Genomic DNA, 27353 nt, shown 5'->3' with positions numbered 1-27353 from the left:
CTTTTCCAGCAACACATTTTCAGCTCCATTGTAGGGCAGACTGCCTCTGCCTACAGTAAGGATTTGTACTCCACAAAGTAGGTTAATGCCTTAAGGTTCACTTAGTGCTTTTGGTGTCTTTCACCTTTGCTTTATGGGTATCTGTGTAATGCTGTTGGCCTTTGAAGAGTCATAATTCATTCAAACATGAAGTCCCCTCCTACAGAGAAAGAAATGCTTACCCCATGCATTCAAGTCTCGGTGGCAGCCATTTTCACACTCATTTTGCTCTTGTAATTTGCATTATGGTAGAAGGAAACAGTGGCGGCACTTCACACAGCGGGTCCCAATTTCAGCTTCTGGCCCTTCATGAAACCTCAGCAGTACACATTCCTTTCTTGGTCACTACCTCCAACATTCCAATCAAACCCAACTATCTAACTGTTCATCTCCCACTTTACCCCCTCATAATATTGAGTCAACATTCTGGATATACAGTGCATTGACCCACCACCCCCCCCCCCCCCCCCCCCCCATTCCAGCTCATACATTAGCACCGTCTCCACTCTCACATCCTGGATTACCTTTTTCCCTTCCATGCTTTATCATCTCCCCAACTCATACGTTGCGTTGCCTCTCCTTCACAGTTGGAGTTGTTCAACTTTTAGTGGAAGGACTTCCAAGACTGACCATAGCCTACTCTTGGACCTTTGGACCTACTTAGAGGGACAGCCCTGATTGATAACTGACTAGACTCTTGAGTTAAAACTGTGCAGCTCCCACACCAGGACTCCACAAAATATTGGAATTGAATCTACAGGCTGACCTATGTTCACTCCTCAGGTATGGACCCTGACCCCGATTAATCCAAACTGCCAACTGACTGTGCCCAAACTACTAGACTGAAACTGGAGCTGACCCTTGACCTGCTGTGCTGGGGCCCTTTGGCTGAAGGGTGTATCCCTTGACTTGACTGAGAACTACTGAGCCCAGTAAAGCTACTGTCCAATCAAAGAGGGGTTTTTATTTTAAATATGCATACCAGAAATCAAGTGAAACTGATTTACCTTGACAGTAAAGCAGTGCATTGACCATGTGACAGTTCCAGGACAGGAGTTCGAAGATTTTGAGATACTAGCAATAAAGGGTATATTTCCAAGCCAGACTAGTGAGTGGCTTGGAGGGCAACTTTCAGGTGATGATGTTTCCTTGTATTCTCAACGCTTCAGGGGTGGCACGATGACTCAGTGGTTAGCACTGCTGCCTCACAATACCAGGGACTCGGGTTCAATTTCAGCCTCAGGCCACTATCTGTATAGAGTTTGTGCATTCTTCCTGTGTCTGCATGGGCTTCCTAAGAGTGCTCAGGATTCCCCCCATAATCCAAAGATGTGCAGCTGAGGCGAACTGGCCATGCCAAATTGCCGATAGTGTTCAGGGATTTGTAGATTAAGTGCAGGGGTCAATACACGATAATCGTTTGGGTGGGTTAGTCTTTGGAGGATCGGTGTGGACTTGTTGGTCTGAAGGGTCTGTTTTTACACTGTAGGCATTCTATGATTACAGCCCTGAGACTTCATTTGCTTGAAGTATATGTTTTGTGCTTGCCGTGTATACCTCTAGCACTTGATTCAGTGGTGCCATACAGTGATTTGTGCACCATTTTGATGGATTACTGCTGTCAACCATGACAAGCTGCCTGGCCTTGCGTCTGCACTAAAGGACAAGTCAATACATATGTACTGGGAGCATTTAGACTTTGGCTGAGGGAACAATGTATAAAAGGCAAGGGTGCTGCAAGCATCCATAGTAGGTATAAAGTGAGTGAATGCTTAGAGAGCAAGTGAGTAGCCCTGCGATCCACTTTGACTAATCCCAAAAGAGGGTGCCTGACCTTGCCAAGAATTTCCTGGCAGCATTACAATGAATGAGACTGGTGTGCTTCAAAGTGCAGCATTGAGGTGCACAATCGTATTGTAGGTGGATGGGAGATGTACCACGAGGGTGCATTAGGGCTTGTGTCAAATCCCAACGTCTGTCAATAGGGGATGGTGATGGTGCTGTGTACAATCTTTGCCATAGAATGTGGAGGTTGTGCTGTGATTCTGGTGACTGGTGTTCAAGATGGAGATCCACAAGGGCAAGCAGTGAGTTGGAGTCCCCAAGTACCTGCTCTGACTTTCTTGGGAATTATCACTGTCTTGTTTCTATCTGGCAGTTGGGAGAATGGGAAACTGCATATCCATGCAGTGAGATTATGTAATAATGCAATGCTAATGCTCACCTGTGAGAATCACATCTCACTATTCAACACATGATTTGAAAATGGGATGTTTAGCTGCCAGCATTGAGAAGCTACTCCGTTTTATGATTTTCCCAACTTGCTCGTCAATGCCCACATTGTGCACTAGACTGAGAATATTCTGCTCATGGGAAGTAAGCCACAGAAAACTGTTAATGTGTCTTCCAAAGTTTGCTTGAGAAAAGATAACAAACAGCTGAAGAATAGTTAAAAGCTATAAAATTGCCCCAAAATTCTCATTGTCTGAGACATTATAAATATTGAAAATAGATGACACCGTCCTAAGTCTCGATCGTCCAGCAGAGAGTCTGAAAAATTTCAACCTCACAGTGAGATCTAATGGAGCACTGAACATCTGTTGCTGGTGTAGAAAGCATTGATAAATTTGTCAGTCTAATTTTACAGTGCAACATGACGTTCACTTCCAGTAATGTTAAATTTCTTAACAGTCTTTCTTTTATTGGAGATTTCATTTTGCTTAAAATAAGTGATGTCAAATTCTTAATGCAACATTCATCTCACCTCAGTTTATTTTCCTTTTATTTCAATACAAAAGAAATTGATGTAGGGAATGAGAAAAAGGCTCTGATTCTGAGTCCAACATTTTCTGTTTCCCCAAAGATTAATTCCAACCCCATAGTATTAGCAGATTTTACTCAAATCCTAAAATTCTCCAGTCTTTATATCGTGAGCGTTGCAATAATATTGTTATGCCAGTGATACAAATGTACTCTTCTTTGCAATTAGAATTATACTTTTACAATCACCAGGAAATAGCTCAAGTTCATCCACATTTGCTTATATATAAAACATAGACATATTTTATATTTTACATTGGTGGGTTACTAATTTTCCTCAAGAAATATTAAACAATGGCATCTATTTAGCATACAGATTGATCTGAGAGTATTCCATTGCAGCACAAGATTACCATCCACAGATCAGATGTTAAAAAAAAAAGCTTGTACAGTTTTATATTTCTCACTGGTGTGCAAGATGCAATATCTTATTTATGACTTGCTATTCTGAAGGGCCATTGTCAGCCTTGAAAAGTGAGTTGAGTGAACCTTCTACCAATTTTTTTAAGACATGGAAAATGACACTGCATCAGAAAAGTCAATATCTTGCATTTATTAAAGGTTTTCGTAATTGCTTCTCTTTCCTCACCAGACAGAGCTGAGGTCTGGTTCAAATGCCCCCGACAGAGAATAAACTGAATCTGCCCACTGCAATTGGGAAAAAAAAGAATAGTTCCCTGCTAAGTCTGACTCAGAGAATAAGAGATCTGGCAGGTCATTATCCTGCCAACCTTCTCAAGGACAATTAGGGATGGGCAATAAATCCTGGCCTTGCCAGCAACGCCCCCATTCTATGAACAAATAAAAAATGTCAACTATTTTTCACGATTCTGTGTTAGTCACAAGGAAACATTACTCTCCTTCTGGCAGTGCACATTTATGGCTACTTACCTCATGTCACTGAAAATATCTTCCCATGCTGTGTCTGCATCTCTAACCTAGTATTTTTATATACAAAATGAATTGCATGCAAATACAGGGCTCTGTTAATTTTTTTTTCCTGATTTGTTTGAGCACCAAATGTATAAAACTATACCATGGCCGAACAGAAAGATATTCAGAGAATTAGAACTTGGACAAAAAATGTTACCTGCTGTGCTGATGAATGAACCTGACAAATTAAAGATCCTCATCATTACTTCAAGAAAGGACAATAGTTCCTTCATTTTCAAACTCCTCAACTCAATGGTTTGATTTTGTAATTCTGTTCAATTGTTGAATTACATTCCACAGGAAATTAGAAACCGTTCACCCTGAAGGTGAAATGTTGGCAATGAGTGAACAACAAACATCGCCCATAGCCATAAAGAGTTGTGGATGGGCTACACACAAGCAGAATTGGATTTTCACACCTCAGAGGAAACAGAAAAATACTTCTCCCATTCTTCCAGGTGTTTCATTCCAGCTCCCAAAAAAGACATTTGAGAGAAAGAAAATCTACTCATAGGAAATGTTCCTATTTCCTCTGCCAAAATCCCTCATTCATTTGAAGACTCCAAATTGAAACTTCTGTTTTCAAAAAGTAAATCAGAATACACAGCTATTTACTAAAAAATTGAAGACAGGATTTTATGATTTAAAAGAGATTTGCTTTTACTGAACCAGAATGCAGTAAAGTAAACATGAAATATGATCTCAGGTAATCAACTACATTACTGAACCCCAAATTAACATAAATTAGATGTGAATTGTGGTTGATTATAAATTAAAAACTGCATAGTAGATATAACTAATTCAGATCTTAGAAATTATCTTAGCAGTCTTTTCAGCATTTAGGTCATTGCTCTCAGTCATAAAATTCTTTAAACCTCTGTCTTCGCTACAAAAATTCTCAACTCCTCTTCCTCTTGCAATTAACTTTACTTTCAGCTGACAGCAACACATAACTAAGTTGAGTTTCACAGCTATGATCTTCACCATAACTGGCATCTTTCTGCAGGACCTCCTCAACTCTGCTTACAATAGTCTGGATGGAGTAGATCTATCATTGTCATCTTTCAACAACAGAAACAGCCACTAACAGCAATTGTAATTTTGCTCGTCCTCAGCTTCGGGGTATGACATCTTCAACCTGCCTGTGCCAAACCATTGGACTCATTTTCTATTGATCTCTCTTTCTCCTTTTATGTATTTTCTATCAGATATTTTGGAATCAGTTTCAGTCTCCCAGAGATTTGGCTTTCCTTTTCAGTTTTCCTTTTCAGTCTGTTTCAAAAAAGAAGTTACGAGCTTTAAAACCATAATTCTATCAAAACTCTATTATGTGCCCGCTAAATCCTCTCTGATCCAAAAAGAAATATTCCTAGCTTCTCTAACTTTCCTACATAACTGAATATCACCTCCTTTAGAATCATCCTGATTAGCGTTCTCTGTACATTTTGCACGTTCTGATAATTTTGCATGGTGCACATACATTAATCGCCAGACCATAGCAACACGACAGCTGGAGGAAGAGCGCCTCATCTTCCGTCTAGGAACCCTCCAACCACAAGGGATGAACTCAGATTTCTCCAGTTTCCTCATTTCCCCTCCCCCCACCTTGTCTCAGTCCCAACCCTCGAACTCAGCACCACCTTCCTAACCTGCAATCTTCTTCCTGACCTCTCTGCCCCCACCCTCACTCCGACCTATCACCCTCACCTTAACCTCCTTCCACCTATCGCATTTCCAACGCCCCTGCCCCAAGTCCCTCCTCCCTACCTTTTCTCTTAGCCTGCTGGGCACACTTTCCTCATTCCTGAAGAAGGGCTCATGCCCGAAACATCGATCCTCCTGCTCCTTGGATGCTGCCTGACTTGCTGCGCTTTTCCAGCAACACATTTTCAGCACATACATTAAGTATGGCGCACAGAATTGTTTTCAATACGCTAGGTCATGACTCGGAGAGATTTGTAAATGTTTTGCGTAACTTCCTTTAGTTTTATAAAATTAAGTATACCATAAGCTTCCTATTGTCTGATCAACTTTGCCATCATCTGCAAAAATTTGTAAGCATAAAATCCCCAAATGACCATCGGGACAGCATGAGCTAGATACTAATGACTTCTCCATTTCAGTCCTCTGAAAGTGTATCACTGCATACTTACTCATATTAAATAAATCTAGTGTGCCTGCCCATTTCACCATGTCCTCCTGAAGTTTGCAGCATTTTCCCTCATTATTTATTGAACTGTCAAAATTATTATCATCCACAGAGTTCAAAACTGCAATTCTTATAATCAAGTCCAAGTCACTTGTGCAAAACAAGCAGCAGTGATCCTCATAATGATCTATGGGAATTGTATATATCTCTCCAGTAAGAGAAATGCTATTCATCACCACTCTCTGCCTCCTATTCCTTAGCCAATTAAATAAACAAGTTACCACCATGGCTTTTATCCCATGTGTTTCTATTTTCTGAATGAAGCCGGATTAATTATTGCTGAGCCAGTTCATCAGCCTCTAAAAATGACAGGCAGGACCCAGTTCTGAGATCTTTGCCCTTCCATTCCTGTGTCTGGTTAGCACTTCTTGAACTCTCAAACTCCATTGTGGAATGTGGGGCTAAATAAAAGACCCTCAAACCATTACCTACTAACGATTCCTTCATGATTTTAATGAGGTCAGGTCAGTTCTGTAATTAGATGTTGATCTTAGTTTCACAAAGGAGGCAAGAACTGTGGGGGAAAACCAGTCTCAAGAGAGGTTGAAAGGAACAATAACTTGCTCCCAGAAGTTCTCAATAACTAGTTGCTGTATTGCAAGTCTAATGTATTTAACAGCAATCACTGAATACAGGGCTCTGTCCTATAAAGATGCTTTAACCATTACATTGGCTTTGAACGCTCTCATGTTGAAAATGTTCTAATATCCATTCAAAAGCAAAGAAAATACTGCTTGAGAATGCAAGTTTCCAATGATTTAAATAGTGAAAGCCTTTTAAATTGAGGAATAAATCTTCAAGAGCTCTAATTTGGAGAAGAGCTTCAGCATCAAGAATGGAAGGGCCTGATGAGCACCACAATAGAACAGAATAGCAATTTATCGTCACGTCTATCTTTAGAAAAAGATACAGCGAAAAATTTTATTAAGTTGCTATACCACAGTGCCTGTATTCTGGCATAAGTCATAGATAAGAAGAAAGAAAAGTAAAAATTAAGGCAAAGTTCATCTTAGATCGATTATAGTTTGGTGAAAGTCGACTAAAATGCAGAAGACCTGGAAGTCGACGCTGAAGATGACCTCCACCCTGGGACAAGACAACAAAACCGAGACTGCTGCTCCAAGACAAGGCGACTACAGCATCAGACAGAGACTGCCAAGCCGGTGCAAAACCTCCATGCCAGGATGAGACCACCATGTTGGATTGCTGAAATACCCAGGAGCCACCACCAAAGAAGATCTCAATACTGATACGATACCGCCATACCAGGGCAAGACCGCCCAAACCTGGAGACTGCCACGCTAAGCTGAGACCGCCCCGTCCAAAACAAGGGTGCCGTGTTGGTTTGTCACTCCGCCGAGACAGCCACGCCACGCTGGCAGCCTCCTTGCCAGGAGGGCCCAGGCCAGGAGAAGGCACCTTCCACCAAAGCTGTTGTTAAAAGAGGTAAGATGATAAATGAAAACATTTTTAAAGCAGAGAACGAGAAATAAATTAAAAAGCAGGCAGAGTAGGCGAACTCTGGACTCTTGGGCTAAGGAGCTTGCACACTGCACTACTTCACCACCATCTTGTACATTATGAGACATGGAGAGGAAATGGGAGACTTTAGGATATATGGAGGGGGTTAGAGTGGACTCAGCGATGAGGACGAGAGGGGATTTCAATAGAAATGGGTGGGTTAATGGGCCCAAAAGTCAATGAATAGAGGTGGGCATTATGTCTGTCATTATTCACCCACTTCCACTGCACATGGGCTTCACTGATAAATAGTTCATCATTGTAGCTGAGAAAAAAATGGACACTTTGTTTGAAGTTTCAACAGCATTCAGTAGCTTCCCTTGGAAGGGATAATTTTGCCTGTTGGACCATTATGAAGACATGGAATTTTGAATGCTACAGGAACACTTATCTAAACAAGCTGAAGGAGTGTTTATCTCAAACAAGCTTATATAGTCAGCTTTAATGACAGTTTTAATACCTTATTAAAGGATTATATGTTTTTGATGTCTTAATTGAACAGTTTCATTTTACAAAAGGTTGACCACATGAGGGGATTTAACTTTGTTGTAACTGGTTCTGAATGGATTTTTTTTAGTCTGAAGTGAGTTTCCATCAGGGCTCAAATAGATAGCTTGAAGTTTATTTCTTTCTTGCAAATTTCAAAGCTCCTGAGGTCTGCCCAAAGTGAATACTGTACGAGTAACTTTGAAGGATAGATGAGAGGTCATTGAGAGGTCACAGAGGGTATTTGGTTCTAGATGAGGGCTTTTTTAAGTTCAGGATAAGGGCATTGCTGGCTGGGCTAGCATTTATTGTCCATCCTTAATTCTCTAGAGGGCAGTTAAGAGTCATCCAGTTAAGACTACAGATCCTGTGGGTCTGTAGTCACATGTGGGCCAGATCAGGTGAGGATGGCAGTTTCCTTCCCTAAAGGACATTAGTGAACCATATGGGTTTTTCTGAAAATCGACAATGGAATCATGGTCATCATTAGACTCTTAAATCCAGATTTTTATTGAACTCAAATTCCACCCTCTGACATGTCAGGATTCAAATCCAGGTACCCAGAACATATCTAGGTCTCTAGATTAGCAGTCTAGCAATAATACAATTTGGATATCGCCTCCTCACAAGTGATGCATTAGGGAGACTTAGGTAAACATGAAAGGGTATGGCAAGGAACATTGTGGGTGTGGTGCAGCATAGTGAGCATGTGGCATGGATGCGGGACTGAGGGCATGACATTCATTACAACTAGGCACAAATCCCAGTGAAAAGAGTTGGACCTTGCATCCATGCTGCTAGTCATAATTTGCCCAGGTCAACTGCCAAATAAAACCTCCTCCTATAGGTGACAGAACCAAATCTATCATGCCCCCTGCACACACAGAACGAAAATACACAGAGTGGTGGTCCTTTTAAAGGAGAACAATCTGCCGATTCAATCTTCCAAACTCCTCCATAAAAATAAGGATGAAACTTTATTAAGTGATCATTTATCAAAAGCCATTTAAAAGCCTAATTTATAATATCTACCGTACAGCCTTCATTAATTCTGTCTGTTCCTTTATTCAAAAGCACACTCAGGTTATTCATATGCAATTTGGCATCATCTTCATGTTGAATTATAGAATCACAGAATGCTTACAGCATGGATGATAACTTATCCTGTTCTGACTGGATTGGTGCTTTGTAAATCTAAATCATTTTGTGACCACATCCTATAGTTTCCCTGTAGCTTTGCACTTTCTTTCCGCAACAGATAAGAAACTAGTTCTTTTCTAAATTCTCTGTTTGTACCTGCCTCAAACATATTCTCCAGCAACAACATTCCAAATCGAACTAACTCTGCACCCCTCATGATTTTGAATTCCTTTATCTCTGAACTGTTTGGTTATTAAGAAAAAACCCATTCAGTTTCTTGACCTGAATTTAATCATCCCTCAAATCACATTCATGAACCTTTACTGCATCCTCCCATCCTTCATAACCATGTACTTCGCTTGAAGTCAGAACAATGTTTATATTGGCTTATTGTAAGTTCCTTGCTTTTGTACTCTATGTTTCTAATTATGATTTATATTCTGCTTGACCAACCTATTATGCCAACTTTAATGATGTTTGCATATGCTCCATAGGTCCATCTGTTCCTACACCCCTTTTTGAATTGTCCACTTCACATTATATTGCTTTTCTACATAGTCCCTACCAGTTCTACGTTCTATGTTTTAAAAAATGAATCACTTCAAACTTCTTGGTATTAAATTCTATTGGCCACTTATCTGCCCTCTTATCAATCTGTTAGTAACCTTTTGCAGTTTAAGACTGTATTCCTTGGGTGACAAAATTGCCAATTTCCATGTCATTCACAAATTTTAAAATTGCATCCTGTACAACAATTTCTAACCCATTAATATATGTCTGGAAGATCAATCTCATCAAACTATTTTGTCATGAATGACAATAGCCCTTTACAAAATATTAACAATAAGATATTACATTTTGGACCTTTGGGAGAAAAAAATTGTATGAATTTTTCAAGCTAAAGCAGGCATTGTCCTTTTTGCATTACATTGATTTACTCTTGATATTTATTCAGAGCCCTTTTATATTTACTGTTAAAATTCAGTTTTACCAGGATCCTATCCAATCCCTTTGTAATTTAGTTGTTCATGTTGTCCCTTTGAAGTTTATAATTTATTTATTCGCGAAGGGAATTCATGTTGCAATTTTAATAAATTGTGTCAAACACCAACATTTTCTTTGTGCTATATCATTATTTCTGCATTAACCTTCAAAATGAATAATGCCTATACTAAAATGAATCAATTTAGTGTGATACTTACCATACAAATATTTTCATGCTAATAGACAAAGGGGAGGGACAGAGGAGTCACATAGATCACAACTGCTCTGCATTATATAATCTAATGACAAACATGAACATGAAAATACTTGAAGAAAGCAAAGAGGTCATGCCTGCTCTATTTAAACTCAATATACTGTTGCTTGGAAATAGATTCCCCTCCCTTGCTTTGTTTTCTTTTTCCATTCCTCCTCGACCTCAATGAAATCCAATATTTTTCAGCCAAAGTGCTCACTGATTACTTAAAAGCAAAATACTGTGGATGCTGGCAATCTGAAATAAAAGCAAAGTGTCAGTGAAACTCAGTAGGTCTGGCAGTTTCTGTGAGAGGGAAACAGAGTTAATGTTTCAAGTCTAATATGACTCAGAAAGAAGACTCATATTGGACTCAAATTAGATTAGATTACTTACAGTGTGGAAACAGGCCCTTCAGCCCAACAAGTCCACACCGACCCGCCGAAGCGCAACCCACCCATACCCCTACATTTACCCCTTACCTAACACTAAGGGCAATTTAGCATGGCCAATTCACCTGACCTGCACATCTTTGGACTGTGGGAGGAAACCAGAGCACCTGGAGGAAACCCACGCCGACACGGGGAGAACGTACAAACCCCACATAGTCAATCGCCTGAGGTGGGAATTGAACCCGGGTCTCTGGCGCTGTGAGGCAGCAGTGCTAACCACTGTGCCACCGTGCAGCCCACTAAATTGTTAACTCTATTTCTCCACAGATGTCGCCAAACCTCCTGAGATTCACTTGTATGTTATGATTTCTTTTATTTCAACTTATTTATCAAGTGGACAATATTAGCTCAATAAGTTCCTTTGCTCACTCTCGTGAAAATGGCTTGCTTCAGAATATTTTTCTCAAGTCTCTCACCTCCACTCTGAGATCAAGTACGGGGTGCTCAAGTGGTTGAAGTCTCAGCTTCCTACCCCGAAAGCCAAGTGTAAGATATTGGGCTGTATAAGCACTTTAACAAAGGTACCTCTAACTTGAAATTCTAAATTATGACCTCATTAGTGCAATAATACCTTTATGGATTAATGATAAAGGATTCAGTTGTGAGAATTAGGATTCGATTCCTGATTGGTTCAAGACCTCAGGCAACTTTCCTTATTTCAAATGTCTCTGTTCACGTAATAGTAAGCACAAAACCAGATGGTTGGTCAATTGGTGGACTATTGTCCAGGATAGCGGCTAGCCTTGGCAGATAACAAATGGTCAGGTCTTTCTAGATACTTGGCTTGCCATTTGGGATATGTGTTGCTGGGCAGCCAACAGCTTTTAAAAGAAGAATTGCATGTGCAAAGGTATTTGCATGTTCTTTTTCAGCAACCATCTTTGACAAAAGACAGTCAACAAATAACAAATTCTATTCCATTTAGTCAAACAAACACTGTTTCACATTGAGTGCTTACTTAAGTATCAACTTGGCTCAGCTGCTTGATCTATGGTGTTGGAGTTAAAAGGCTGTGGGCTTAAGTCCCACTTCAGAACCTGACAGCTTAATGGAGGTCAACATTTATGTTGTTAAATGTGTCATCCTACAGGATCAATGTCAAATGAAGGCATTAAGCACCTATTTTGTCATTCAGATGTTAAAGACCTCATGACGTTACTTATGCATTTTATGCAACCAAAAACTGATATTTCTTGATGTGTCTCTGCTCTCAATAGTCATATACTGTTGAGACTCTGGGTAGAGAAGAAAAGAACTGCACTAGTGAGCTGTCATATGTGGATTCTCCACATAGAGTCAAATGACAGTTACTCTTAAATAATACAAATCCAGAGATTTGGCAAACACAAAATAGGGACAGTCTCATCTCAGTAAGCAGTCTCTCTCTCAGGTATAGTGTAGAACAGAATTTAGACCTCAAAGTCAGCAGAAATCCATGAGGACTCGACAACATAGGGATGCATCATGCTGTCAGCGCAACCAATGAAAGCAACTCAAGCCAGCAGTGTGAAGGGTTCAGCAGACAAAATCCTCATTGCAGTTTCTGCCCTCCTCAAATATCCAATGTATTGATATAGTTTCTTCATTTAAACTTCTGGTCAGTGGTAACCTTCAAGTTGATGCAGAAGAGTCAGCAACTGAAGACTGATAACTGATGATTGTTTATGGGACCTTGCTATGTGAAATAGCTTTTCTGTTTGTCCACATAAGAACATAGACAGTGTTCTCCAAAACAGCATGGTTTGTTGAATCATTTGTAGTATGTCAAAGGTCTGACAAAAATCAAAGACATACGTAAAGACATGAGACACATCTTCCATTTCCGAACTTGTTCCATTGTAATTTCCTTTGGCCTTATACCTGAAGACTGCTCTCTTCTGCCCTTCACCCTATCACAAACTTTCATTTTTTTATTACCCACGTCATCATCTTCCACTGGCACAAAACATACGACATTTCTAACGTCACCCAATTCTAATAAAAGTCCTGGTCCTGAAATGTTAGCTGTTTCTCTCTCTCCACAGATGCTGCCAGATCTATTTAGTATTTTCAGCATTTTTTGTTTCACTTGCAGATTTCCAGCTTTCACAGTCTCTCACTTTTATAAATGTAATGCCTGTTGTTTTTAATTATATCCCTAATTTGTTAGATACTGAGCAGCGAGCAGAACATTCAGTCTCTACCAGACAAATATGGCTTTCTGTTTTTAGTTAGCTGAATAGCAACTAAGTATTCAACTTTTTTTAAGATAAAAGGTATGTTTCAAATTGTAGAGGAAAACAAGGAGAGAGAGTCACACAAGGACCAAGGAGACCACTTTCTGCAAAGCAATGATGACAAAATGGTGGCTGAATGCCAGCAACCTGTCGACTGCATCATTAATATTTCATAGTGGGTGAAAATTTAAGCAAAAATCTATGAAAGATGGAGAATACTGTCATGAAATATGAAGATATACTGAGAGCAAAAATAAATATTGAAGCAAATAAATGAGCAGCAATCAAACCTATTCATAAAATATAGCATGAATCTAACCCAACCAGTTACCAATATGTCACTCTCTTCCTAATAATGGCTAAAGTGTTGGAGCAGTTATCAATAATGCCATTAAGCGACACTCAGTAACTAAGCTTGCTCTCAGGTCAAGGATATTCAGTTCGCAATCTGTTGGATCAATCACCAAAGTCTTGATCAAAGTAAGAATAAAATAGTTCAAAACCAGAGATAAGGACAGTGTAGCTGCCAAACCATCAAATTTGAATTTTGACGAAGTATTGAATTTTGACAAGCAAATGGAGGTCAAAGGGAACTCTTTACTTGGTGTGGTTGCATGTGATACATGGAAATATGATTGTGGTTTACAGAGTAAAAGTGATCACAATTTCCCAGAATCTGCTGGAGTGCCTCAGGGATCTGTCCCTAAACTAACCATTTTAAACTTCATCAATGACCATTCCCTTTAAAATTTAACTGGACTGTTTGCTAATGATATAGTGTTTAACTCCATTCACGGTTCCTCTGAGCAACCCAGGCTCGTTTAAGTAGAATGAGTGACAATTTTCAAAGTTAGGTTGATATCTACACTGCACAAAAAAAGGCAATAAACACCTTCAATAAGAAAAACAAGTCCAACCACCTCCCTCTAGTCTTCTGTAGTATCCCAATTGCTGACTCTTCTGCATCAACTTGAAGGTTACCACTGACCAGAAGTTTAAATGAAGAAACTATATCAAGACATTGGATATTTGAGGAGGGCAGAAACTGCAATGAGGATTTTGTCTGCTGAACCCTTCATACTGCTGGCTTGAGTTGCTTTCATTGGTTGCGCTGACAGCATGATGCATCCCTATGTTGTCGAGTCCTCATGGATTTCTGCTTACTTTGAGGTCTAAGATCTGTTCTACACTATACCTGAGAGAGAGACTGCTTACTGAGATAAGACTGTCCCTATTTTGTGTTTGCCAAATCTCTGGATTTGTATTATTTAAGAGTAACTGTCATCTGACTCTATGTGGAGAATCCACATATGACAGCTCACTAGTGCAGTTCCTTTCTTCTCTACCCAGAGTCTCAACAGTATATGACTATTGAGAGCAGAGACACATCAATAAATACATAAGCCTTTCATTAAAAAATGAATTCTCATTATACTCCAGCTTTTTCCTTACCTATAAGGCTCAAATCAGGAGCTAAATGAAATATTTACCATCCATCCACATGAAAATAGCCACAGAAATGTTCAATGAACTCAACACTGTTCCAGACAGATGAGTTTGCTTAATGGGTGTCCCTACAGCTCAAGTTAACCTCCAAATTCACCTTTGCAGGTATACAGAATGCAAAAGATGGACTGTAGTATGTTTGCCAAACTTCCCTCAACAGCACCTCCTAGCCCTACCTGGAAGGATATGAGCAGCAATATTATGCCAAGACAATGATCTATAACTGACACACCACCTTGCATTGGACATGCATTGCCATTCTTACACTGGCACTATGTGAAAATCCTGGAATTTCCTGGAGAAAGCCGAAATGAGAATGGAGGTACAGAACCATTGGCACCTCTTCAAGAAAATTATGAATGGGCATTACACATGACCTTGCTGGTGTCACCCACACCCCAGGTGCAAATGTTTTTAAAAAATCACAAGGCATTTTTCTCCACACTAACAGTGTTTTGAGACTACATACATTTGTTGTATTTAGCTGGAAGGTCAACAACATTGGAGTCTAATCGTCTAATCATTAATCTTAATTTATCAAATGAATTGCTGCTTTATTATACAGAAGAATAGTGTAAAGGCAAAATACTACAAAATCTGTAACAGACACAGAGAGTTCTGGAGAAGCTCAGAAGGTCTAACAGCATCTATGGAAAGCAAGTTAATGTTTCAAGCCCAAAATGAATCCTTGTGATAGCTTTTCTTCCTCTCTCTGCGTAATTAATGTATGTTATTAAGGAACTTCTGTAGCTTCACGTGAGTTTGTTACAGTGACTAACTCCCATGACAACCAGGAAGAGTCATACTGGATCCAAAACGTTAACTGTTTCTCTATCCACAGATGCTGCCAGACCTACTGAGTTCCTCCAGCATTCTGTGTCTGTTATAAAATTTCATGTGATGAATTACTTCAGAATTGCAACAATGAGGCAGAACCTGCATACCCTGAAACTCAACTGGGTCCATCCCTCTGTAACTGAGGTTAGCTCATTTAAATATCAATTCACTGGTCCAAATCTCAAATAAACTAGAGGAAAGATGTATGAAGGATTTTTAAAAATTGAGTATAGCTTTAAAAATCTAAAGATAAGGTTGGTTCTTTTACATATCATACGTGAGCTATTGCAACTGGTTGACTCCGTTCAATTGCTGACCTTGACTGAATTTGTTCATTCTTGTTGCAAGAGATTTTAGCAAAACAAGGCATGCCCTGCACTATCCACCCCAAGTGTCAGCCATGTAGCTGATGGAGTGGTATTTTGCTACATCCTCGAGAGAAACTGATGCACTGTAATCATCGTGGAAATGCGTGCTCGTCTACATGTTTGGTAGCAATTGTGTGAAGAAATACCTATCATGGTCTCACCCACTTCTCCATCTCTTTTGATTTGATTTATTATTGTCACATGGTACAATGACAAGTTTTGTTTTGCGTGCAATACAGGCAGATTTTAATGGACAAAGTGCTTAAAGGTAATAGAACAGAGCGAGGAACACTCAGACAAACAAATTTCCCTGTATCCCATGCCTTCTTACTTTCTGCACACAAATTAAACCTTCTAAAATTAATCACTTCACACTTTTGCAGATTGAACTCTGTCTGCGACTTATCAGCACAGTTCTGCATCCTGTCAATGTCCCATTGCAACCTACAATAGCCCTGCACACTATTCAGAACTCCACCAACTTTTGTGTTACCGGCAAACTTACTAACTGACCCTTCCACTTCCTCATCCAAGTCATTTGTAAAAATCACAAAGAGCCAGCCAATTCTGTATTCAGGCATCCAGATTTCCCTGTATCCCATGCCTTCTTACTTTCTGAATTAGCCTACCATGGGGAACCTTATCAAATGCCTTGCTAAAATCCATGTACACCACTTCCACTGCTCGACCTTCATCAACGAGTCTTCTCACATCCTCAAAGAATTCAGTAAGACTTGTGAGGCATGACTAACCTTCACAAATCCATGCTAATTATCTTCAATCAAACTATAGTTTCCTAAGTAATCATAAATCCTGTTTCTCAGAATCCTCTCCAATAATATGCCCACCACAGACATAAGATTGAGTGGTCTGTGATTACCAGGATTATCCCTATTCCCTTTCTTGAAGAAGGGAATAATATTTGCCACCCTCCAATCATCTGGCACTACTCCAGTAGACAGTGAGGATGCAAAGATGATCTGCAAAGGCGCAGCAATCTCTTCCCTTGCTTCCTGTAGTAACCTGGGGGTATATCCCGTCTGTTCCAAGGGACTTACCTGTCCTTGCTTTTTTTTCAAAATTTTCAGCACATCTTCCTTCTTAACACTGTTTGAGCATATCAGCCTGTTTCTTTTTGTCCTCACAAACAACAAGGTCCCTCTTAGTAGTGAATACTGAAGCAAAGTATTCATTAAGGACCTCCCCAACCTCCTCTGACTCCAGGCACAAGTTCCCTCCACTATCCCTGATCGGCTCTACCCTCACTCTGGCCATCCTCTTGTTCCTCACATAAACGTAGAATGCCTTTGGGTTTTCTTCTTTCCAACCTACTAAAGCTTTTTCGTGCCCCCTTCTAGCTCTCCTAAGTCCAGTCTTCAGTTCTTTCCTGTTTACCTTGTAACCCTCTAGAGCCCTGTCTTATCCTTGCCTCCTCAACCCTAAATAAGCTTCCTTCTTACTCTTGACTAGATTTTCTACATCTCTTGTCATCTTGGGTTCCTTCACCCTATCATCCCTTCCTTGCCTCAGTGGGACAAACCTACACAGCACTCTCAGCTAGTGCTCCCTGAACAACGTCCACATTTCTGTCTTGCATTTTCCTGAGAACATCTTTTCCCAATTTCGGCACCCCAGTTCCTGCCTATCAGCACTGTAATTTGCCCTCCTCAATTAAATACTTTCCCATACCGTCAGCTCCTATCCCTCTCTATTACTACAGTAATCCATCATCATTTCTGGCCTAATTCAATGAAAATTTACCACAGCAATGGGTCAGTGAGAATCATTGAACAAGTTCTCAGTTGAAATTAGATTTAGGAGAAGTCATCCTTGTGGTCTACAATGAGGACAATTCAGAGCATTTAGAAGATGGTAAGGAGAGTTATAACAATAGGGATTGATGGTCAAGTTAACCCTGGAGTCCCTGGACTGATATTGATCTCCATCTCACCTGGTGTCACATGATTTCTCAATTCAAATAGTATCTTTAACAAAGGAAAATCAGAAAGTGGGAATATAGCACCCGGTTACTCACAGCACATAATAGGAGCAAAAAGATTAATTCAGGATAAACTAGGTTGAAACTGAAAGCCACACATAGATTTGAAAGCGTGACATGATCAAGTCATAAATATTTAACCAAATAGAGCATTTGTGGAAGATTCTGCAAACTCTTCAGCTAAGTCTCTTAGTAGCTGTTTATTTGTACTCTGGAATTCATGCCGTCATTTGGAGCAAAATGAGGCAAGCAAAATGTTACATTTCAGTAGAACCTGCAGCAACTTCCTATCTAAAAAAAACCTTGAGACCTGTTTATGTATCTGAGGCTAATAATTGGGAAGTTTTTACTGCCTGGCTACTGAATTGGAATAGTAACTGATTCAGCCAGTTTTATCCCTGCAAAGACTATGAACTAAAACACATTATCTCAACAAGCTCTAACCACAATTCTCACCACATGTTCTCCGGTTCTTGATAGGCAAGCATTGAAATGCTACAGTCAGAAATGTACTGAAATTATGATTTACGTTAATAGATGTAAATGTACAAATTTAATGCATTATTTCTCTCAATATAACAAACCCCAAAGTAAACAGAGTGCAGCCAATGGTTTTCAGATGCTATGGGCTATTTAAACCTAACCAATCAGTCTCAAAGCTACCAATATCAGATCAACTAGTGGTTTTACACCCCACCGGATTTCATCATCGTTGAAGTCAATGGTGAGTTTTATTCACTCAGGGATAAAATAAGCATTGTCATGAGCTTCCCACCTGACAAGTTCGGTAAAATTGTCCAACAAAAACATAAATTGCTGGAGAAAATTAGCAGGCCTGTGGAGAGAAAGCAGAGTTAATGTTTCGTGTCCAGTGACCTTTCCTCAGGACTGAGGTTTCTCCAGCATTTGCTGTTTTTGTTTCAGATTTCCAGCATACACAAGGCTTTGCTTGCTTTGTATTTTTTTTTCTCCCCAGGTAATATTACTGAAATAACTAGGTGCACATTTTCTAATTTTCCTTTGTTAAAGCTATTATTTGTATTGAGAAATCAAGTGACACCAGGTGAGCTGGAGACAAATATAAGGCCAGGAACTCCTGTGTTAACTTGACCATCAAGTCCTCATTGTTATGTAGGAACAAATTACTGCAGATACTGGAATCTGTACTGAAAACAACAAATGCTGGGATCACAGTGGGGTCAGGCAGCATCCATGGGGAGATATAGAAAGCTAACTTTTCGAGTCTAGTTGACTCTAGATGAAGCGTCATCTAGATTCAAAACATCAGCTTGTTCTCTCTTCATTGATGCTGCCTTGCCTAAATTTTTGCCTTTTTCTCTCAAGTTGGAAAGTACACACAAACTATTGGCATTTAGAAAGACCATTAGACAGCATGTGATGTATCAATTTGCAGATCCTATAGGCTGGGAGATTGCTCAATGAGGTGGCAGCAGATGAAATCAGTTTGTCAAAGCTGTGGATATATAGGACAGCAGCACATGCTAGAAATCTCAAGTTCTGCCTTTAGAGCACTATGCCTCTGACATTTAAGTGACAACACTAAGCTGGCCAGGCACGTATCCAACTGTGGCAGCCTCCTGGGTGAAACCTACCAGAAGTAGACAACCTCAATTCACTGAACTTTTGCAGGACAAGTATAGCCAATCCATTTTAGTAATGTTGCTTTTCAGGTTTCACCTTGAACGAGTTAAGTTTTCTAAACAAGGAAAACAAGGGGGGTTATTTGACCTAAAAAAACCAAAGAACTGTGAATGCTGGACATCAGAAACAAAAACAGAAATTGCTGGAAAAGCTCAGCAGTTCTGGCTGCATCTGTGCAGAGGAAGCACCTCTCCATTTTGTCTCCACAGGTGCTGCCATACCTGTTGGGTAACATAATCTAACTTGTTAGGTGGAAAACTCACCGTGACAAATACATTGAATTCAAGGAAGATCAAACCAGGTTGGATATAAAACCACTACTTGACCAATCTTGGTAGTTTTAAGACTGGCATTTCAGGTTGAAATAGCCATCTAATATGCATGGAAAGCACAGCCTGCCTTTTGTTAACTTTGGCATCCATTGCACTGAAAGACAAATATGTGTTTATGTTAAGTCTCAACAACCATTAACGTAAATCATAATTTCTGGACATTTCTCACTGTAGCATTTACCATTTCAAAGCTTGTCAATCAAGTATCCAAGAATTTATTAGGAGGATTGTGGTCAGAACTCAGTCATTATGATCTACTTAAACTCATTGCTGTTTGTGGATATAAAACTGGATGTGTCAGCTTCTGCTCCAATTTGCTAGCCAGGTGATAAAACATTACCTGACTACTGGTGTCAGACATACCAAATAAAATTACCTTATAGTACCTTATGGGATAAAATCTCCTCCGATAATTTTCACACGAGTTGATTTGTTGTAACTGAATTGTTGCAGAGCAATATTCAAAGCAAATGCTTTGTTGCATCGCTAAAGTTCCAAATCCAGCCTCCTACATGTTTTCTATTTGAACACTTCTAACTCCTGGTTATAATCTTATAAACGGTCCAGAGCTCACCAGAGTTGTGTATAACATGGTAGATAGTTGCAAGTCCCTCATGTCTCCTCAAAAAATTTACGACGAGCAACTTTTAATTGAATGCAAGACATGGTCGCATCAGATAATGGTTTAATCAATACTGCTGATCCTCCCTTATTGCAAGCTTTCAAAACAGAAATTGTGTTTATTATACTTTTTACAGTCTCTGTGGCCTTTCCAATTACTGCTCCAGCTCTTGCTAATACAAATGCTGATAGTAATTGCATTCGCAGTCACCTCTGATTGATTGCAACCTAAAGTTACAAAAACCAAAACAATTATGTCAAAGCCACTGAAAGATGCAATTCAATAAAAAAACTGACAAAAATTCTGCTGATACACAAAGAACTTGGGTTAAAGGGGTTGTATGTGGTATGAAGTACTACTCCCACATTGCTTTTGGATTCTTCAGCTCTGTGTGTTATTCCTGCTTTACTGTCTGGTGATTTTTAAATGGCCTAATTTTCAAGTAAGAAATATATATCACACATCATTGGTTATGATACTAGACTGGCAATACAAAAGCTGGGAATCACAATCCAGAGACACAAATTCAACACCCAATGAGGAATTTGAATTGAATCGAACTGAATTGAATTGAATTTGTTGTCACGACGCACAGTGAAAAACTTTGCCTTGTGAGCAATACAGGCAGATCAGAGAGTTAAGTTCCTCAAATAAGTAAATAATCGGTAAACAGTTGCAAAACCAAAAACACAGGTATAGGTGAATTTAAAAGCAATTAATCAAATAAATCCGAATTAAAAAGCAAGTATCACTAAGTAACGGCAATGATGAAATGACAAGATTATTGTAAAAGCCGATCATATTTATTAATGCCCGTTTAGGGAAGGAACTTGGCTTTCTTTACCTGGTCTGGTCCAATAGTGAATCCAAACTAAAAGCAATATGGCCGACTTTTAAATACCTTCTCCAATGGTTGACTAAAATATTTCATTGTATTCGAAGAGACAGCGTATCATCACCTTCTCAGTAACAATTAGAGATGGTTAAGAAATGTTTGCGTTGCTTGTGATATCTACAACAATGAGCCACCAGCAAATCTAATATAACAATTCAAACAGCTTCAAAATATACAATAAACATTTAGCAACAGAAAGAGACATTTTAAAAAACCTGTTCAGACCAATAAGTAAACATTCAATTAATCCAGTTGTCTTCTTTAAAGGATGGTGATACTGATTAAGCATCAATGCAACATGGACAATACTTAAGTATACAAAAGACCACACTAAATCTGAAGAAATATAACAATTCGAAATAGAAAGTATGTTGAAAAATAAATAATTTGATTACTAACACTGTAATACAAAGTAAAGATCAAGCAGGGGAGCTCCTATCCTCCTGGGTCCCCTGAAAGCTAATTGAAGGGAAAATTACAACCATTTCACACAGAAAAAAAGCAATTGAAATAATTGGGTAGAAGATTGAGGCAGCTGCTGAATAGGTGAAAATCAGCACAAGTACAAGCGTGATGTGGAAGAGGCAGTGAGGCAGGAAAATGACTATGTGCATGAGTGATATAGGTGATCTGAAACTTAGGGTAGAATCTCATAAAAGGAGCCCAACCCCTGAATGGCAACGGGTATCACCTCTGCTCCTGCGTCTGGAACTGCAATGCGGGCGTTTAGAATGCATATTCTAAGTGCATTTAGGAGGCAGGCGCACACATGCAATGGTGTGTGGAATAGAAGCATTTAGGAATTGTTCACTCCCACCATCAGCTGACATATTCAAAATTCAGCCACAATTATAAACAGGCCAGGCTCAGCAACCATCCACTGTTTGAAACAAGTTTGGAAACATGTAAGGCCATTTAGGTCATTTTTGTCCGACCCAAACTCCAATCCTCTTGAAATAATCCGCCAGTTGCTCCCCTGCCATCAAGCACAACTTTAATCTCTTGAGCAGATAAGTACAAAAAAAGACTTGATAGTTATGTTTTAAAATGATAATGGGTTTAGATAAAGTATATAAAGGGAAACTTGTTTCCAACTATCAATAATGAAGGTGCAAATAGTTCAGGTGATGGAAATGTCTAACATACTGCAGCACACCAATTTTAAAAAGACATCTGGAGCAAAAAGTCTAATGATGACCATGAAACCATTATCAATTATCAGAAAACCCCATCTGGTTTGCAAATGTCCTTTTGGCAAGGGAACTGCCATCCTTACTTGGTCTGGCCTACATGTGACTCTTGACCCACAGCAATGGGGTTGACTCTTAACTGCCCTCTGGTCAATTAGGGATGGGCAATAAGTGTTGCCTAGCCAGCAACGCCTTCATCCCGTGAATAATTAAAGACAAAAGAAAATAGCAGTTGTCCAAATAGCATTGAAGAAAATAATTGTATGGGAAGAATTAATTGACACAAATGCAATGGGCTGAATGGCCTCTTCCTGCGCTGTATTGTTCTGCAATTCGATGACCCAGTGTTCACCCATCGTCAGAAGTGTGAAATTACTCTACTGAAAATTTTCACTGAGATTTTCGAGAGCTCCGTGAAAATCTGACTGAGTTATCAGCAAAACAAAAACAAATTTACCCAAGAGCTTTTCTTGATACTAACTTATCAGTGAGATGTCTGCTTATGTTCATCAATAAACAATACCTCCATGATACCTTATTTCCTGCATGCTAACAACAGGCATTTCCCACTGCTTGGGCAAACATTAAACATTTTTTTCCTATCATAAATAGATCAAGTATTGTACTACAAAGTCAATGATGTAAATCTGTAATGCGTTAAAACCTAAGAGTCTTGCTATATAGATGCATAATGGAAGAGCAGCATCCAACAGTCACAGCAGTTAATCCATTGTCAAGTATCTTGTCTAATAGATGCTTGGCTTTTTTTTTCTGCACTGTGTGCATCCATTGAAGGCATCCAGTTGTTAGCAGCCATTCAACTCCAGTTGTTTCCACAATATAAAATTTTAGTATAGGATCGTATTTTCACACTCGCTCTTACGGTGCATTTTATTTTCAGGTTCCAAACAACATCCACTGCCAGTGGACAGAATCTTATAAGGGCCTTAATGGCATGGGCTTAAGTGAGATTTGTGGCAAAATCGTCTTAGATCCGATGAAGCCAATCTCGTCAGAACATCTCACTGCAACCTTTATGCATTTGCTAAGCAATGAATTGATTTTCTATCTGGCATAGAGCTCAGTCGTCAAGTGAAGGGTTAGTATAGCCAACGTTCTATCTAAGCTGTGCAGCTGGGCAAGTGTCACTCCAAGGTAGTGCGCATGGTGATCTGTATCAGAACGCCAGGTACAGGATTGACCTTCAGTTCTGGAAGTCACTGCGGCACACAGGCCTTAGAAGCCTGCGCAACTGGAAAGAAATTAGAGGGAATGCTGAGTAAAGCCTGTGAAGCATCTTATCTCTAGCAGAACTCACCTCATTAATATTCAGGCTTCTATCTTTCCAAACACACCAAGCAAGTTAGACCTTAGTGCAAGAGATGAGCTGAAGTACCTCCTCTGACTTCTGTGTTGAGAATTCTCAAAGTATCTCCAGATTGGATGCTGGGTACCAACAACACAAAGTATTGTACCCCCACGTCCACAAAAATTGGCATTCAACATATGCCAGCCTCGACAGCCCTCATGGTACATCTTTGGTTCATTTACAGGTCACTTCTGCACTTTAGTGTTGCATCTTGGTCTGTACTGGCAACTATCATTGATTCCTGATTTCGGCTTTTGTCCGAAACGTCGATTTTCCTGCCCCTCGGATGCTGCCTGACCTGCTGTGCTTTTCCAGCACCACTCTAATCTAGACTCTGATTTCCAATATCTGCAATCCTCACTTTTGCATATCATTGTAACACAGCTGGCATGAACATTATGCACTCAAGGACATGCACCCTGCTCATCTTCTGGCTGCTTGCTTGCTGTCACTCATTCTGAGCTTACCTGATGCTCACAGCATCGCCACCTTATACTGCCTTGCATTTTGCATGTCAGGCAAAGTTTATGAATGGTGCAAAGATAGGTGGAGGAACATTGAAAAAATGGGGAGACTATAGAGGGACTTGGACAGACCAAGAAATTGGGCACAGAAGTGGTAGATGAAATACAATATGGGAAACTCTGAGGTTATGCACTTTGGTAGGAAAGAGAGGCATAGACTATTTTCTAAATAGAGAAAAGCTTTGAAAATCTAAAGCACAAATGCACTTGGCAGTTCTAGTTCAAGATTCTATTGAGGCTAACATGCTGATTTATTGGACAGTTAAGAAGGCAAATGAAATGTTAGCATTCATTTTGAGAGGGCTAGAATACAAGGCCTTGGATGTACTGCTAAAGCTGCGTAAGGCTGGGGTCAGATCACATTTGGAATATTGTGAGCAGTGTTGGCCCTCTTATCTAAGCTGGCCTTGTAGGGGGTCTAGATAACGTTTACAAGAATGATCCTGGGGATGATTTGGGGATGCCGGTGTTGGACTGGGGTGTACAAAGTTAAAAATCACACAACACCAGGTTATAGTCCAATAGGTTTAATTGGAAGCACACTAGCTTTCGGAGCGATGCTCCTTCATCAGGCTCCTTCATCCTGGGGATGAAAGGCTTGTGTAAAGGAAGCAGTTATGGACTCTTGGTCTGCACTTGATGGAAGTTCACAAGGATGGGCAGAGGGCTTTCATTGAAACATACAGAGCAATAAGTGGCCTGGATAAAGTGGGCATGGAGAAGATTTTTCCACTAGTTGGAGAAAGTAGGACCTGAGGGCACGGACTCATAGTGAAGGGATGAACCTTTCAAACTGAGATGAGGATGAATTTCTTCAGCCTGATGGTAGTGAATCTGTTGAACTCATTGCCACAGAAGGCTGTGGAGGGCAAGTTATTGAGTGTATTTAAAACAGAGACAAATGAATTCCAAAAGTCCAATCCTCATTCCACAAAATCATACAGAATTAGGACGAGTCACATATTACCTGCATATTCCCCTTTGATACAGTTCCACTGGACCAAACCTCAATTCAACGTTACTGGATTCAGTTGGACCAAATCACTTTGCACTATTTTCTATCGAGTTGTATTTCATGATCCAAGTGATAGACTTGGAGAAAATTCAATGTTTAATATTCAGTTAACGTAGCTCATTCAATCTGTTAAGTAGGTTTATGTATAGTCTGCAACACTGCCTCCACACATATGGATATATAAAGCAGGTTTTTATCCATCTAAACATGATGTTGAGTTTTTTTTGCATCAACATTTTCAAATTTTTTAAAAATTCTAAATTTACTAAAATCATGACAATTCCACATTTCCTAACAATGCAGTTAATGATTTATGAGGATTTGACTGAAATCAAAAACATTTCAAATATTTAATTTAAGTTTATCAAAATTGTATTGGTCAGCCTTTACAAGCATAGCACTCCAGTTTTGATTCTGTATCAACCATGAAAGAGAAACTGCAAATAGTTTGAACTGGAGATTCTTTGTTTATATAACAAGTGTTTAGAGAAATACAAATGATGATCACATTTGGTCATTTTGAATGCAATTTTATTAATATTAATGTCTGGTTGGACATGAATGTCCAGCTGAGTTGGTTGAACTCTCACCTCAGAGTCAGAAGGTTATTGACTCAAGCCCCAATCCAAGATTGTGAACAAATAATCAAAAATAACACTTCAGCTCAGTCCTGAGAGAACATCTGTCAGAGGTGCTACACTTCAGATGAAATCATCAACTGAGGCCCTGTTTACTCTGCCTAGTGGATGTAAAAACTTCATATAATTAGAAGAGGAGCAAGGGAGCATCCCCAGTATCCTGAGCAAGAAAAGTAACCTTTAACCAGCACCTAAATGGATGATCTTGCTATTTATTTTATTGATGTATGCCGATCATGCAATATGCAAATTGCTGCCATGCTTCTTGGGTAGAATTTTCACCTTTTTGAAATGTGTGGGCAAGCCTGTTAGGCGGTGATTAACACATCACCCCATCACCAGAAAAACCTAACCCTATTGTGTGCCATTCTGTCTGCTCAGAGCTATGACATGTGCAACTGAACTTCTCGACTCTCCAAAATCATGACTCTGGCATCCAAGGTTGGTGAAACTGTCACCCGCTGGCAACTTCTAAGTTTATTGGGGGGGTCTTTTACATTGTAGAATGCAATAAAACACAGATAGATTATATGTATGAGCAAATGCAGTTTAGACATAAAAAAGTTAATGAATGATGTAATGTTGACTTAAGAAAGGAACTTTATCCTGCAATAGTCAGGCCATTATACAATGGATATAAAAATAATGACATAGATTAAATGCATTTCTCATTCTTGTCATCCCTAACAAAACACCTTTTGACAAATATCTGATTTAGAGTTTATTCTTTGGGCGCAACAAGAAAGCTCTGAAAATGTGGCTTTTACATTGCTGTTATGGTGCTACAATCTTGTTTTCATTAGAATGCAGCTAGAATTAAAATTGGCATAAATCAGTAAGTGTCCACTATAAGTGCTGAATGCATACCATGACGTTCTTCGTTAAAATCTAAAATGTAACTTTTAGCTCATTTGGTGCAGTATTTCTAAGAATGTGCAACCAGTGAAGATTTTCAATTTTTAATGCAACTTATACTTAGCCAAAAAAATGCATTCAAAACAGAAATAAAATTGAAAGCTCATCTCAGCAAGAATAATAGAAAACAGAAACACACAAACTAACAAAAATACACCAAAAGTATCACCATTTTTCTGCTTTTTCTGGAGTACTGGTTACAATATAGAACAGAACTCTAAACGAATTCAATTAGACGTTATTCTTTTTTGAAATTTTGGATGTGATCAGGTTTCTGTGTGGAGCTTTATTGTGTGAGGAGTTTCAAAGTTTCTGATCAAGTGCAAATATTGTAACGATATACAAAATTAAATTATGACTGAAATTCAGCAGGCTCTGGAGATGACCTAAGTTGTTTTTAACCTGAGTTACATTTCCTTTTGGGCATA

General features: G+C 39.4%; 1 protein-coding gene across 13 annotated transcripts in view; it reads right to left on the bottom strand.

The window, feature by feature from the left end:
- LOC122556528 (teneurin-2-like) overlaps window positions 1-27353 on the bottom strand; it is a 2772576-nt gene that overhangs the window by 2714379 nt on the left and 30844 nt on the right. The window lies entirely within an intron of this gene.

The sequence above is a fragment of the Chiloscyllium plagiosum genome, unplaced genomic scaffold (genome assembly GCF_037043375.1).
Source record: "Chiloscyllium plagiosum isolate Xiang-an unplaced genomic scaffold, Cpla_swu_hap1 HiC_scaffold_16, whole genome shotgun sequence".
In the NCBI taxonomy this organism is placed as follows: domain Eukaryota; kingdom Metazoa; phylum Chordata; class Chondrichthyes; order Orectolobiformes; family Hemiscylliidae; genus Chiloscyllium; species Chiloscyllium plagiosum.
The sequence above is the reverse complement of the archived record's forward strand: the minus strand, read 5'-3'. Positions and strand labels throughout refer to the sequence as shown.